Below are 16,434 nucleotides of genomic sequence, written 5' to 3'. Positions count from 1 at the left end.
AGGAAAAGTTGACAAGATACACTGAATTCTAAAACTATGTCAGGAAAAATGTGGTACTAAATTCCTTTTAAGCAGGAGGAATATGTCATATTTAAGACTTTCTATTTTCATTCGTGTGTGTGTGTGTGTTTAGTTGCTCAGTTGTGTTCAACTCTTCACAACCCTATGGATTGTAGCCCGCCAGGCTCCTCTGTCCTGGGGATTTTTCAGGCAAGAATATAGTTACTTTATAATGTTGTGTTAGCTTATTCTGTTCAGCAAAGTGAATCAACTACACATATACATAATGAAGTGAAGTTGTTCAGTCGTGTCCGACTCTTTGCGACCCCATGGACACCAGGCTCCTCCGTCTATGGGATTTTCTAGGCAAGAGAGTGGAGTGGGTTGCCATTTCCTTCTCCAGAGAACGTCCCGACCCAGGGATCGAACCCAGGTCTCCCACATTGTAGACAGATGCTTTACCGTCTAACCACCAGGGAAGGCTATACATATACGTATACATACACATATAGCTCCTCTTTTTTGAATTTCCTTCCCATTTAGGTCACCACAGAGCATTGAGTTCCCTATACTATACAGTAGGTTCTCATTAGTTACCTATTTTATAAACAGTATCAGTAGGTATATGTATCAATTCCAATTTCCCAATCCTTCCTACCCCTCCTCCCTTCTTCCCCCTTAGTATTCATGTTTGTTCTTTACATGTATCTCTATTTCTGCTTTGCAAATAAGATCATCTATATCATTTTTTCTAGATTCCACATATATACATTAATATATGATATTGGTTTTTCTTTCTGACTTACTTCACTCTGTAGGACAGTCTCTAGGTCTATCTGCGTATATGCTGCGTCCTTAGTTGCTTCAGTTCTTCTGGACTCTTTGTCACCCTATCGACCATCCCCAGGCTCCTCTGTTAATGGGATTATAAAGACAAGAATACTGGGGTAGGTTGCCAAGCCCTCCTCCAGGGGATCCTCCCAACCCAGGGACTGAACCTGAGTTCCTTATGTCTCTTGCATAGGCAGGGAGGTTCCTCACAACTAGCGCCACCTGGGAAGCCCTAGATCCATCCACATGTCTGCAAACGACCCAATTTTGTTCTTTTTTATGACTGAGTAATATGTCATATTTAAAGATTATTTTTCAAAATCAGATCACATATTCTGGTTATTTATTATTATTAATTAATGAGTAATACATTAGAGCAACTGCATTCTACATGTTGGTTAAAGTTCCTTTCTTTGACCTGAATTTTACAGATTACAGCATGCATGCAAATGAGAAATATGAAGCAAGCACTTAAACAAGCAAAAACACTTTTCAAGACTATATGTCACGGATCTCTCCTAGGGATTTCCTACTTGTGAATTTCATTCTTATTAATATTATTACAAGTTGCAGTCAGTTAATTCAATGGTTCCCTTGGCAGGCCCCTGCCCCCCACCCAACTCGCTTGCATCTAAAATTCACACAGAGAAGCTGCTAGGAGGTGTGTAGGTGTAAACAATGTGGTATAGTGAGTCACACCCGTCACAAAAGCCAACACTGATTAGCTATGATGAATTCTTAAAAATCACCAATCCAGGGGCAGAAGACGTGGGTGCAACCAGCAGGAAGAGGCCAGAGGCAGTGGCTTTGCATTTACACTACTCCCACAGACGAGACTACAACCAACACTTTAATTCGGAGCTTACTCTGCCTCTGGCTGGTGGAAACAGAAATCAGGGGCGAGTTCTGTGGCAAGGGATTTACCAAGGGGGAAGGGGAAAAAAAAAAAGAAAAAAAACTGAAGCAGCACAGTAGAAGGCTGTTGCCTCCAACTCCTCACTCGCAGTCACCAAGACGAAAACGCCTGGAAGGGAAGCATAATGACGCCTAGAACCGAGAAAGTCATCGCATCTGAGGCCTCGCAGCTTGCCTGCCGCGCGGTTCACTCGCACGCTCTGGCGAGGGGTTTGGTGAACGTCACACGTGACGCCGGGGGCCCTTAACCCCTCCTGCCGCCGCGGGCGCTGCGGGTGCTGAGGGCGGAGGATGCTCGGTCGCTGCTGGAGGAGGGAGGGAGGAGGGCGGAACTTGTAAAAGGGAAGGACCACGACCCACATCACGTCTGCCACCGCTGGACCCATGCCCCTGAAGCCCACCCCCAAGGCGATTGTGGCTCCGGCCCGGGGGAGGGGGCTTGCAGGGAAGGGACTGCTGTGCAATAAACGGGGCGCAGAGAGAGTGGCGGGGGAGGCAATCGTGGCTCTGCGGGGGCGGGACGGGGTCGGGACGGGGTCGGGAGGATGGGTCTAGCTTGATTCAGACTCCTGCACCCAGCAACGCCACAGAGAGGGGGAGAGAGGGAGAGGAGGTTGTGCTGTGTGTGTGCCCGCGTGGGTGCGCGCGGGTGTGTGTGTGTGTGCGCGTGTCTACAGGTAGCAGCGGCGGCGGCGGCGGGGACCGGAGCAGGGGACGCGTCTGCAGCCACCTCCTCGACTGTGATTTTCGGAGGCGACTGCTCACTTAGCTGACGGATCTGTACCCTCGGGAGATCTTCTCATCCTCTCCATTTCCACGCGTCTTAGTCGTCTTCCAGTTTCAAGTGTGTGCTTGGGGTATTTTATTTTTAATTTTTTTCCCCTTCTCCTTCTAAATCTTCCCGGGAATTCTGCATATTGAAGCAGGTGGCTCCTGGTACGAAATCTTTGGATACATTTGGCTTGCCAAGTTTTTTCTTTCCCCGTCCCCTCCCGCTTTCAGAGGCATCTGTGGTGCTTTTCTTTTTGGATTTATACGCAGAAAACGTATATATGTTTATATACCGACCGCATAATATATAAATACATAAACGCGTGCCCAAACGCTGGGTTTTCGTCTCTCTTAGCGACAAAGCGGAATGTTTTGGAGCGGATGGATAACGAGAACAGTATTAACATTCTTTTGAGCCTGTTTTTTCAAAAGGGGAGGGAGAGTGAAGAATTGTTTAACATTCGGCCATCGTTTGGCTGCACTCTAAGCATCACGAAGTATTTATGGTTGCAGATCAGGTGCAAACGGGGCTTAGAGAGAAAGGTAAGGGAGCTTCCTGCGTCCACCGAGCTCCGGCGTTTTTCTTAATCTCGGGGATTGCCGAGAACTTCCTACTCCTCGCCTCTCCCTCTTTTACCCCACCTCCACCCACCCTGCCCTGCTCTCTCCGCACGCTTAACCCTTTTTCAATTCCGTCGGGTTGGGGCGGGGGCGGGAGAAGAGGGTTGCTGGAGGTGTTAACGTCTGTTAGAGTTTAAATGCTTCTCTCTCCCTGCACCCCCCCCCCCCGCCTCTCTCTCCCCCCTCTTCCTCCCTCCCTTCTCCCAGCCGAGTAACTGAGTTTCCCAATCCCCTTTTAGGAAGTCATTTAATCTTTTTGGAAAAGAATGCTACCTAGATAGCTGTTTTAAACGTTTCTTGGTGCCAACCCCTCACCTCTATCCTCTGACGAAAATAAAAGCAATAAAAAATGATGAACTTTAACGAACTGGGTGGTTTCTTTAGCAGTGGGGGTCGTGGAACCTCCCAAATTGTTATTTTCCTGTAACGAACAGCCAGTACCTCTAGACGACTCCGCCGCGGAGGCAGCTTCCATTTCTTTCTGTCAGTTCATTTACTTGGAGGGTCATTTACCAGAGTTGAGCAAGATGGAGCGGAGTCTAGTACAGGCAAAACTACACGACACTTAATTCCTTTTTAAATCCACCCTTCACAACACGATCAGTCCCTGTTTAACTCTGTTCAGTGGAAGCGTTTTCAGACTCGACCTTCTGGGGAGAGGTGGGAACTTGCCCTTATTTTCCCTTTCCTCCTTCCAGCCTCCTTCCTCCTCCGTGCACAGCTCGCGCCCTGGCACTTTGTAAATTGCCCCTTTTGCCCACACCTCCTGGTGGGTGTTCTCGGCTCTTCTCCGCTCCTGCCCGCTCCGTCCTCTCCTTACTGGCGTTTTCAAAGCAAATGCATCTCCTCTTTTCCTGGGCTCCCTCTTCCCCCGCCCCGCGCCGCCCCCCGCGCTCCCCACCTGCCCCGGCTCGCCGCGCCCCTCCTCCCCACCTCCCGCGGCGCCCTGACCCTTCCAAGCCCGAGTCCGGGTCTGCGGGCTGGGGGGCGTCGTGTCGGCGCGCCGACGACTCGGCGGCTACGCGGAGCGCGAGGGGCGGTTGTGACTACAGACCGCGGGGAAGGCGAGCCGGAGTCGGGCTAAGAAGCCGGGGGAGCCCGTCAGAGCCGGAGAGCCCCGAGAGAAGGCAGGAAGCGAGAGCGATGCGCGCACGTCGCCCGAGCTCCGGCGGACGAGTGCAGTCGCCTCCGACGCCTTAGAGCGGCGCCCCAGTCGCTGCAGCCTTTCACCCTAGAGCGGTGTCCAGGGACCAGAGACCGGGAGCCGAAAAATCGGCAGAGAGGTACCGAAGCATTAGGGAAAAGATTACCAGAGAGCGGGGAGGGTTTCCTGGCGAAACGCGGAGGCTGAGCAGATGGAGGAACAATGCCTCCTCCGCGAGAAAACCCTCGCTTGAGGCCGGGGCGGAGCGCGGAGGAGCTGCCTCCAGCCTCGGGCTCTCCCTTCCGGGCCCTCCGGCTCGTTCTGGGGCCGGTGCAGCCTCGTAGTTTGACAGGGCTAGGAAAGTTGCTCTTCCCCACATTTCCTGCGAAGTGGTTTTCAGTTCTGCGTGGTTCCAGTCAAGATGTCACTCCGTAGATCCCCTGCGACGAGCAGCTAATAGATTATGCATTATGGGGCAGTCGAGTCCCCGGGCAGAACAGAGAGGGAGTCCAAACATTTCCAACCTTCTCCTTCGGCTCCTGACCGGCCAGCCCAATGCTTTGTGAGTAGAAATGAAAAGCCACCTGCAATTATTTAGGTTGAGATTTTCTAGTGGGAATGATTTATTCCAGAAGAGGTTGTTAGGGTGTTATAGAGATGAGGAAAATTCTGTGTCTAATATTTGATTCATTTGTGATCATTCTGAATCATGAGTAGTTGCTCTCCACAAAGGTATTATACTATTTCTTTTTTCATTTCCAGGACCATAGTGATACATATAGGACTTAGGTGACATGAATTCGGATAACTAACCCCGTGTCTGTTACTCTGCCATTTTATAGATACTTCATATACTTTTTCCTTCTTTTCATACTGAAACTAGACTATTTTTGCTTAAATAAATAATCATGCCGTCCATGAAGATTCCAATCATAATATATTTCTCAAAAATTAATTGTGCTTAATTATAAATAGGATCGTAGATATAAAAATATCACTTGGAGAAAGTGGAGGTACATGTGTAAAAGATATAACATGCCTCAGCATTTCAATCAGCCTAACAGAACACCAGCTTTCAGAAATGAGCTCAGAAGCAAGGGCCATGCACCTACTTAAAATATTAAATGTTAAGTGCAAAAACATTAGGTTTACCGTGCCCTTGGCAGAGAATGAATATAAGTCTACCTGCTCTGCGGAGTGATTGAGTGATTCATAGAGCAAGTGGAAGTTAATCATTTCTCAGGCCTTCCGATTACATGGTTTGATGAAAAGAAGTAACTGTTATCTGTAAGCCTGCTATTCTACAGTTAGTCTTTCCAATCCTCTTAACATAAGCAGAAATTGAGGGAGTCAGTCTTTCAGCCTACTGTAATAGACTTCCTGCAGTGTAGGTTTCAGAAAAGCCCTCTGAAGCAACTCTCCTTTCCATAGTCTCCCTCCTTCCAAAGTATTTTCTCTCAGTCTTTTACTCCCTTAGTGGGGCTTCATTTTGCGAAATTTTCCTTTATGTTTAGGTATAACGTATTTGCAATTACAAATGTCTGAATTGTTTTGAAACTGAAGATGGAATATACATTCACAGAAGGTAGGCTGAGAACTCCATTTGCTACAGGTAGAGTATTTGAATGTTTGATGACTCTTTTCATGGTTGGCTGACTTCCCTGAGTCTGAAGTCTCTTCCAACCCTGAAATTCTTATATTTTATTCTATTTTTATTATTTCCACATGGTTATTCAGTGACAGGGTCTATATCATTCTTCACATTTCTTTAATTAATTACAATTTTTATAGGATAGTGAATAAGCTATAGCTAGAGAATACAGATATAAACACATGCCCCAATGTTATTGGCAACTTTCTGAGGGACAGTATTGATTAGTGGGTATAATTGATAAATACCTCTCTGGGTTTCCATGTGCTGAAACAAACCCTTCTAACATTCTTTAAAGCAAAGCATAATAATCATTTATTTCTAGAATTCTTTTTTAAAATTTTTATACAAAGGAATTTTATGAATTATCTAACAAATATTAATTTATAGTTTTTGAAAGCAAAACACAATTGGAATTAACAGTAACATTGGAAACTGCAACAGTTCAACAATACACTTTTGCCACAAAATACTTTTAAGTATTTTGAAGTGAAGTTTGGAATCTATCTTATTAGAATGTAAATAGAAAGTTATGATTCCTCAATTATATTTAATTATTTGTAAATGAAATCATCTGAGACCAGTTCACCTAAGTTACCTATTTTTCTAAAACACAGGTATGGTCTTACAGATCTTTTATCAGCCATGGCCAGTGGCTCTTTATATTTTGGATGCTAATATCCATAATTCTGAGGGCACTCAATTCTTTTCACAATTTACTCCCCAGTCTCCCTTTTTAGATTAAAATACCTTCCACCTGGAATTCCTCCCCAATTTGCTCTTCATTCCATTCACTTGACTCCTCCTTACCATTTTCCCCAATACTACTTGACATTTTAGGCTTCTGTGCTTTCCTTATACTAATCTTCTGTTATGGATTACTTTCTATTCTCCTCTATGCCCCCCTGCCAGATATATCCTAACTCTAGGATGGGAAAACATTTATTTCTTTAGAGTGTGCTTTTCTCTGTCACCCTGCTATCCTTACTCTGAGCTCCCACAACATGTTATCCATACTAGAAGTAGCCCACCTTTCACACTTGCTGATGGTTGGCTCCCTCACTGGAGAGTAAGTTCCCAGAGGTTAAAAAATATACCTAATTTATCATTTCATTCAGAATGCTTAGCTCCATGTCTGAATGTAAAGTAGACCATAAGTGAATGATAAATGTATTGCTTATAAATACATTTGGCTATGAGGCAACAGAAAATCTGGCTAATAATGGATTAAGTAAATAAGGATTTATTTATCTCTTCTAATGATAAAAGTCAGGAGAAGAGAGTTGATTAAGCATTTGAACAAGGAGTCAGGCTTCATCTTTCGTGTTGGTGGTTTCCTATGGTCCTAAGATCACTGCTGTACCCCAGGCATCATGTCTGCTTTCTAGGCCCAAAGCAGGAGTGGGTGGGGGAAGCTAACAGGGTTTTCTAGCTCAGGATTTCTCAACTTTGGCGCTGTTGTCATCTGGGGCTCATAAGTGTTTGTTGTGTGTGTGTGAGGTGTCTGGTACATTGTATTAGTAGGATGTTTAGCAGTATCCTTGGTCTCTACCCACTAGATGCCGGCAGCACACCCCACTCAGTCACCTACCCAGTTATGACAACCAGGACTTTCTCCACAAGTTGCCAAATGTCCCTTAGAGGTAAAATCATCCTGAGTTGAGAACTTGAGAATGATTGGAGTCTGGAGGAAGGAAATTCCTCATTTCCTACTTCCCCCTTTTCTTTGCACTGCAGTGGTGGTAAGGATCTGTTTGGTTTTTGGTTAATAAATGGCAGAGGGCTCTTGATGAGATTAAAAAAAGAAAAATGGGAGATGAAGGACCAAACAGGCCTTCTCTTTGAGCATTTTGTCTTTCTTGTCATGTGGACATTCTCCCCATAGATTTCCGTACCTACCAGAACTGTATCAAATGGCTACTTCCAGGTACCCAACACGTTGGGAAATGTGTCTTTCCTTTGGCATACCACTACCTTGGAGAAAGTCAGAATCTATGAAAAAAGAAGGGGAAACAGATTTGGGGCTGGAAACTTAAAAGTTTTTGCCACTGTGAAAGAATAAATGAATATGTAAAAGTTCACCTAAATACTTTAGAATTTAGAAAGGAGGAAAAGTAAAGAAAAAAAAGTAAATAGTCACAGAAGAGAATAGATGTAATTTTTTCACATGCTAAATATTCATAAAATAACTATGATAAAACTGTGATTTTATTTTTCTTCTGGATGATAGTTTAATTGGAAAAATAATGAGCAGAATGGAGGCATCTTACTCTTCCTAACTTTGTTTTTTTGGGGGTGTCAGAGAGCACCTTGTCTCCTTCAATCTGTTGAATAAAGCAGTAAAGTTTGATATTCATAATTATAAATTAGATAGCCATAATTATGTGAGAAATGTTGTCAAGGAAAATACGGATCTTTTGTTTTAATACTCCTTCCTAAGGCTTGTATAAAGACAGCACATCCCAGTGATGGCATTTGATTAATAACGTTTTCTTGTACATGTGTGTTAACATGGACTATGGTAACTTTAAATTAGGTTGCTTAATTATTTATCTCAGTGTAGGGTTTTGTTTTTTTTAAGTTCTATCGGATACAATAAGTATGGCTTCCCTGGTAGCTCAGCTGGTAAAGACTCCACCTGCAAAGAGGAGGCCTCAGTTCAATTCCTAGGGTGGGAAGATCCCTGGAGAAGGGATAGGCTACCCTCTCCAGTATTCTTGGGCTTCTTTGGTGGCTCAGTTGGTAAAGAATTCACCTGTAATATGGGAGACCTGGATTCTATCCCTGGGTTGGGAAGATTCCCTGGAGAAGGGAATGGCTATCCACTTCAGTATTCTGGCCTGGAGAATTCCATGGACTATACAGTCCATAGAGTTGCAAAGAGTCGGACATGACTGAGCAACTTTTATTTTTATTGGATACACTTATAGGGAAGAACTACACCTTACAAAGATGTATCAGTGTTGCTGTCATGACCCATGATCTTATCTGATTGATTACAATTTTTTTCCATGAATTTGTTGAATGCCAGGTTTTGCTTAGTTCTGTGTACAACATAGCAATATAAAATATGATGTTTATTATGAAACTTTTGCATGTAGGCAACAAAATACCCAATTAAAAGTCCAAACAGTAAAGACTTATCTCTCAGAACAAGAATTCTAGAGTATGCTGCTGCTGCTGCTAAGTTGCTTCAGTCGTGACCGACGCTGTGCGACCCCATAGATGGCAGCCCACCAGGCTCCTCTATCGCTGGGACTCTCCAGGCAAGAAGACTGGAGTGGGTTGTCATTTCCTTCTCCGATGCATGAAAGTGAAAAGTGAAAGTGAAGTCGCTCAGTCGTGTCAGACTCTTAGTGACCCCATGGACTGTAGCCTACCAGGCTCCTCCGTCTATGGGATTTTCCAGGCAAGAGTACTGGAATTCTAGAGTATACTGGTCCATGATTGGCTACCTCTGGCAGCCCTTGAACTGTCAGTGCTCTGGGACAGTTTTGCTATATTCTCTTGGCTCACAATTTTCGAAACAAACAATATGGCTACCACAGAGCCAAACATCACCTCTTCATACAGTCTTACCCAAAGTAAAAAGAGAGGAAGTCTTCTCAGGGAAATCTCTCTTTTTATCAGAAAGGATTTTTTTTTTTACCAGAAGCTATCAGCAGACTTCCTTTTATGTCTGATTGATTAAAACTATGACCCATCCAAAGAGACACATTGCATGACTGGTTTTGATCAACCATGGTCCTTTCCCAAGGCCTGGAGGAGAGGTCTGCTTTTCCCATGGACATGGCAGTGTTACACTTAAACAAATCCAGAGCTCTTGTTAACTGACAGGAAGGAAGCAATATTTGTAACCTAGGGCACCTAATATGGTGTGCCATAAATATCACACCCTCGCCTCCTTGAAGTTCTTATATTAATAATGTGGAATGTCTACACTGGAATTAAGTCCTTACACACACACACAAGAATTAAGCAGTACTTGGATCTGTGGATACAAAGTGTATACATGTCAGGCTTCATGCTTCTGATACAGAATGATTTGCTTTCATACTGTTCAGAGATTTTTTAAAATATTTTCTGAAGAATCAGAAAATGTAGGAATGGGCCTTATAGAGGAATTACAAACACCAAATAATACTACATTCCATGTATAAATCCCAAACCCTACATTTCAACTTATACCTGTATATCACATAACAGAAACCATAGTTAAACCAGAGCATGTTCTTCTTACATGATCTGTAAGTAGCATGTAAGATCTTATAATTTGTCATGTGTCTATCATATGATCTTATAATTGTAAATTAGAAATAATATGAGAAATGACTGAAACTTTTTGCCAGTTATTCTCATGCAGAAGGACTTGATATCAGTTATGCCCAAATTGGAATCACTCCCTGCTTTTGGTACCTGTTCACTTGGAGAGTCTAGAAGAGGGAACTAATTTTTAGCTCACATGCCAGTATCTTGTTGAACATGATGAGTCTTTAAAAAAAAAAAAAAAACATAGAAAGCCTTATTTTCATTTTTTTTTTTTGGGGGGGCTAACTCCATGGAATCTCAGAGCCAATTTTGTGTTCAGTTGAAACAGGGGTCCTGAATTGTCTCCCTTTATCCTGTTTCATTATTTGAATTCATTCTTGAACTTAAACTTTGATTCAATCAAGATTTGATTGTATTTGGGCTTTTTATCATCAGTTCAGTTCAGTTGCTCAGTTGTGTCCAACTCTTTGCAACCCCATGGACTGCAGCACACCAGGCCTCTCTGTCCATCACCAGCTCCCAGAGTTTACTCAAACTCATGTCCATTGAGTCAGTGATGCCATCCAACCATCTCATCCTGTGTGGTCCCCTTCTCCTCCCGCCTTCAATCTTTCCCAGCATCAGGGTGTTTTCAAGAGTCAGTTGTTTGCATCAGGTGGCCAAAGTATTGGAGTTTCAGCTTCAGTAGGATGGACTGGTTGTATCTCCTTGCAGATCTCCTTTTTATCATAAGCTGCTTCAAATTACTTTTGGAAGGAGAAAGTCTATGTATGTACATGTATAAATACATGTACAAGAGTGAATGGTGTCATACATCACTCAATAAGTGTCTTTTTCCTGAATGAATATATGTTCAGAAACTAGACAATATTGTGTGCAATAAACTCTGAATTATACTCCCATCAATATGTGCAGTAGGGTTTCAGGGAAAGAAGATGCTGGTGATGTCTGAGTCATTTTGACAGAGATGCATGTAGTAATTTGCAGACAGGTGGAAAAGTAAGGCAGGGTAGATGGAAGGTGGATAGCTGAAGTCATTTTGCTAAAGTATTTTGCTTTTTGACCAATATAAAGGGTCAATGAAGCTTTAACACCAAAGCCACACGGTAAAAGAGCTGTGAACTAAGAAGGAATGGATCTGATTTCTCTTTGTTTCAAAGCAAATTTTGTGATGGACATTGACAATCCTCTCCGTTACCTCCGGCATTTTAGAATGTGTTCAGAGTCATATCTTTGCGTCGTCAGTGCTCTGTTTTCAGGCTCCAGGTCTGAAGCAGTTTGCCCCACAGCGACCACCTCTGACCTGGGCTCCTCGCCTCCAGGGAAACTGATTTTTGAATTAAACTTAAAATGATAATTAGCAGCTCCATCTGTGTTTGGGGTCAGAAACAGATGCTTCTACTTTTTGTTTTAAGAAGGCATATTTGAAAGTGAAAACAGTGATATTGAGTTTTGAATACAGTAGTTCACATTTTAGTGGGCACATTTGTATCAAATAAAGATCATAAGAGGAATGGGTATTCCAGGTATTTATCTGACCACCTTTCCACTGGACGTGGCAGTGTCTCATACTTCACCATACTCCACTGTGACATAATTATGGTTCACAGTATTGGCCCCAAGGTACTGCAAGTTCTTGAAGCTTCTCTTAGGGGATAAAATGCTTAGTTACATTTAATAGTTTACAAATATTTCATTTAAACAAAGGAACCACTGATTACAGAACACATCATTATTTTACATATGCTCTAGAAAGAAGAAGCACCCCAATTAAATCGTTATACAGTATTTTTCTATCACTTAGAACATTATACTTTAATAAAGAGCAATTTAGACTTAAATGGATGTAGATTTTACTAATATATTAATTTTGTGTATGTGTGAAAAGTATATTAATTAACACATTGGTTTAAGAATTCAAAAATTTTTGTTCTTTTCAGCTTCTCATTCTTTTGAAGAATTTTTTTGACTGAGTCATATCCATACCCATGTTCTTGCTGACAGCAGTCTGTGTGTGTGTTACTGATGCACCCTTTCTTAAGAGTACTTCATGATGGTCTTCAGGATTTCATTCCAAGCAGCTGATAGCTTCTGAAAGGTTTGATGCTGGTGTTATGTTGATCTTGCTAGAATGTGACAGTGGAAGATTTTCAGACAATAACCAGCTCTCATATTTCTTCTTTCAGTTGTCCTGAAATGTCAGGAATGATGGTAGTCTGGTCATGGCAAGGGGAATGCAACCAATTTTTGCATACAAAGTCAATGGCCTCTGCTGCTGCTTGGCTGTACCAAATTATAAAATGCGTCCTGATTCTAGAGATGTTAAAGGTTAAAAAAACAGTGTGTCAGAGTCAATGAAATATGACAACTTTAATGATATATGCATCCTCACTTTTAAACAACCTAATGGAATAATGATAATTAAGCAAACTGATTAATTTCTAAGCTTTTGGATAAGAGAGACTACCATGTAATTCTTAGTGAGCATGATTAGAATCTGATTTAACCCTTTTTATTCTCTTCTTACCCTCCCAGTTTGCAGTATAGAAAATGTAGCTAGTCTCAAATGGATAATGGTATGATAAAAAAGCATAAGACTAGGAATCAAGAGACCTGTGTTTATGGAACAGACTCTTCTAATAACTATGTGTGTCACTTCCTGTAATTCACTTCCTCTCTCTGGGCCTTGGTTTCAGTGTTTACCATATATTATCAAATTGAAATTAAATGTATCTTTTGGCCCTGAGAACTGTTTTGTGTAAAGATAATCAGTAATAAAGAATGTTCACAATATTATATATATATGTATATTTACACTGGTGTTATATAAATATATAGTAATAGAAATATATTACTCTAAAGTGGTAAACTTAAGATATATAATATATGTTATATAGCTTTAAGATTTTACAGCTTTTTTGGGAGGTTTACACGTGCATATCTTATTTAGAACAACTGTGAGCTCTGCAGAAAGTTCAAAAGAACAGAGTTAGTATTGAGGAAACTTCTCCTCAAACATTCTGAAATGGAAAGATTACTGAATAAATCAAAGCCAAATAAAGGGTGTAAAAGTGGGAAGAGGCAAGGAGGTAATGCATTTTCTATCAAGAACAAAGAAAACTTCCACAAGAAATTAACTATCACTATATACAAATGTTCTGCTTAAAAAGACAGTCATCAGTAAAAAGCAGGAGGAAATTGGCAGGTAAAAATGAAGTTTCTTTTTTATTTTTTGTTTTATTGTTACTCAGCCACATACTACTGATTTTAAAAGATATGAATAAAAGGAAAAGGAGTTTCAGCTTAGATCAGTCAGATGCTACTATTTGTGGATATATCTTGACAGTTCTTACTGTGCAATTCCATAGACAACAGTGTTTCTTCTCTGTATTGTATTTGAAAATTGCCACTGCTCTTAAGTGGTCAGAAAGCTGGGTACTTACTTTCTGATGAATAACAAGCTCTCCAAAGGTGTCCCGCTCTCTTTTCTCTCATTGTAGCTGTAGTCATCACAAAGAAAACACAATATTGCCTTTTACCCACCTATTTTGCCATAAAAGTGAGTTGATTTATACAGTATGAAGAAACCCTTTCCTAGTTTTTTCAACTAGATATTCTTGAAACTTTTTTTTTTTTTTAAAGTATGGATTATATAAGATAGAGATTCAGTATTGTTGCAAGTAAATTTTTATTGAATGATTAAATTGTTTTAATCCTAATTTAATGTAGATCCATTTGTCCACAAGAAAAATATTCGAGATACGAGTATTTAAGATGGAGAATATTATTAATAGTAGAGTCTTAGACTGTAAAATAGGATGTTGAGATTATATTTGCATTGCAATCACTTTTTTATGGTTAAAAGGGAAAAATCAGTTTTTGACCCCAGATGATCTGTAATGCATATTGTAAAAGAGAGTAATTTATTTTTAAAGCTTTCAGTAAATATTCAGTGGTATTTCCAGCTGAGAAACTGACTGGGCCATACTGGTTTTTTTAGTCAGTTTTAGGGCATCTTTCTTAAATTGCAGGTGGCAAAGCTGAGGTTGAGATAAATGACTTGCTCAATACATACAATGATAGAACTTGCTTATGTACATGCATTCATAAATCAATCTTTATGTAATATCTTCTTGCATCAGTTTTATATACAGGACAGTAATACATATACCAGCATCATATATGACATATCTGTGATTATAGAGTTATTAGTTTAGAAATATAGGCAATAAGTGCCAGAAGATATAAAGAAAAGAGTTTTATTTTTAGGAAGATTTTGTGAAGAAAGTATTACTTGACGGAGATTGGGATATGAATAAATGGGTAAGAGGAAGCAAAGCATTGCTTAAAAAAAAAACAACGAAAATTAAGAATAGGACATGTGACAGAAGCAACTGGTCATTCTAGAGTTTTTCTAAGGGAAAAGCAAAAAACCCCACACCAACCCACATTGAGAAATGTTATTGTAGAAAAGAAAGAAGTGTCCTCATTGAGAAAATTCATCTCATTCTGACCTGTGTTCAGTAGTTTGGCTTAGGACCTCTGCAGATCAGAAATATCAATAATATATTTATCCTGAGATAAACAGGTTTTTGGAAAAACTAGTCCATATTGCTTATATAAGAAGAAACTCATTTCTGCCAGAAAATAAATTATATTATTTGAAATGGAAAATACAACTTTCTGAATGTGTGTTTATGCATGTAAGTGATTGATACCAAATCAACTTGAGATCATTTGATTGTTTGTCATCAAATTCTTATAAGGAGATTCTTATCATAGCCTGCCTAGATAGTGTTTTCTGACCTGGGTTCCCTCTCCCCAGGAAGCACTGGAAACATTCTGTCTCTCCAAACATACCTTCTTTTCCCAAGCTTCCTTTCAATATAATGCTCCAGTCAGTCCTTTCAGATCTGCTGATTATAGCACACTTATTGAAATGTCCTATTTGCTTCAGAGAGAGAGGGTCTAATTGGTGCTAATCTGCCTTTTAATACCCAGCAATCATCCTCATCACCACTTAAAAAATTGTACCATTTCTAAGATCTAAGAGGTGCAATTTCAAGTGAGATATATTCCTTAGTTTCTACTAAATTGCACATGAAATCAACATGTCCCTCCTGACTTTCCTTGAATCCACTCCCTGTAAAAACAGCAGCTCATTTTGGGAATCAGTGGGTAGAATAACCAGCACCCAGGGAACAAGGAAGGAATCAGTCAGAAGAGCATGAGCATGTTTTCTATAGAACTCCATAAACAAGGTCATAATTTCTCATGAATCGGTGCATTACGACTCTGCCTGTCAGAAGTACACTGGGAATAGCCTTGGTATTCAGCTTAGAATGTCATTCCCTCACTGGTGTTCTCTTAAACTCTAAAGGAGTATGAGGCTTCACAGAACCACCTCTCCTCCTGGGGCCCTGTCTGTACCATGCAAACCCATAAAGAACAAGAGAGTGAGGCCTGGAAAATCAGTTTAAATTAGGACCATTGCCAGTGAGATGAAGCTTCTGTTCATGCCAGGTGCTTCCCAGAAGAATCCTTTAGGGCTCTAGAGAGAGGCCAAGAGGCAATCCCTGGAAAGGATGGGAGATTGAGGAGCTGAGGCATGGGAAAGGGACTGAAAAATGAACAATACTTAGGAAAAGGAACTTATTCTGTCCCACTCTTTAGCCTCACTCATGGACATAGGAGCCTGGTAGGCTACAGTTCATGGGGTCGCAAAGAGTCAGACACGACTGAGCAATTGAGCATGCATAAGCGCTTTAGCCTCAGAGGTGATCCTGTTGCTAAGCAATACAAAATGCATGATTCCGTGTATTCTTCACTCTTTCATTGATTTAGTTTATGTATCTGTCCAAGTACATGTGAGAGTTGGACTATAAAGAAATCTGAGTGCCGAAGAATTGATGCTTTTGGACTACGATGTTGGAGAAGACTCTTGAGAGTCCCTTGGATTGCAAGGCGATGCAACCAGTCCATCCTAAAGGAAATCACTCCTGAATATTCATTGGAAGGACTGATGTTGAAGCTGAAACTCCAGTACTTTGGCCACCTGATGCGAAGAGCTGAATCATTTGAAAAGACCCTGATGCTGGAAATGATTGAAGGCAGGAGCCGAATGAAACGACAGAGGATGAGATGGTTGGATGGCATCACAGACTCAATGGACATGAGTTTGAGTAAACTCCTGGAGTTGGTGATGGACAGGGAGGCCTGGCGTGCTGCAGCC

The 16,434-nt window shown here is 41.3% G+C and overlaps 1 protein-coding gene across 1 annotated transcript in view; it reads left to right on the top strand.

Moving 5' to 3' along the window:
- Positions 1-4,094: 4,094 nt before the first annotated feature.
- The window catches only part of NLGN1 (neuroligin 1), a 962,685-nt gene continuing 950,345 nt past the window's right edge, over positions 4,095-16,434 (top strand). The window contains exon 1 of the mRNA XM_070791763.1: positions 4,095-4,421. The gene's annotated coding sequence lies outside the window, so the exon portion shown is untranslated. The remainder of the gene's footprint in view (positions 4,422-16,434) is intronic.

This window comes from Bos indicus, chromosome 1, assembly GCF_029378745.1.
Source record: "Bos indicus isolate NIAB-ARS_2022 breed Sahiwal x Tharparkar chromosome 1, NIAB-ARS_B.indTharparkar_mat_pri_1.0, whole genome shotgun sequence".
Lineage (NCBI taxonomy): Eukaryota > Metazoa > Chordata > Mammalia > Artiodactyla > Bovidae > Bos > Bos indicus.
The sequence above is the reverse complement of the archived record's forward strand: the minus strand, read 5'-3'. Positions and strand labels throughout refer to the sequence as shown.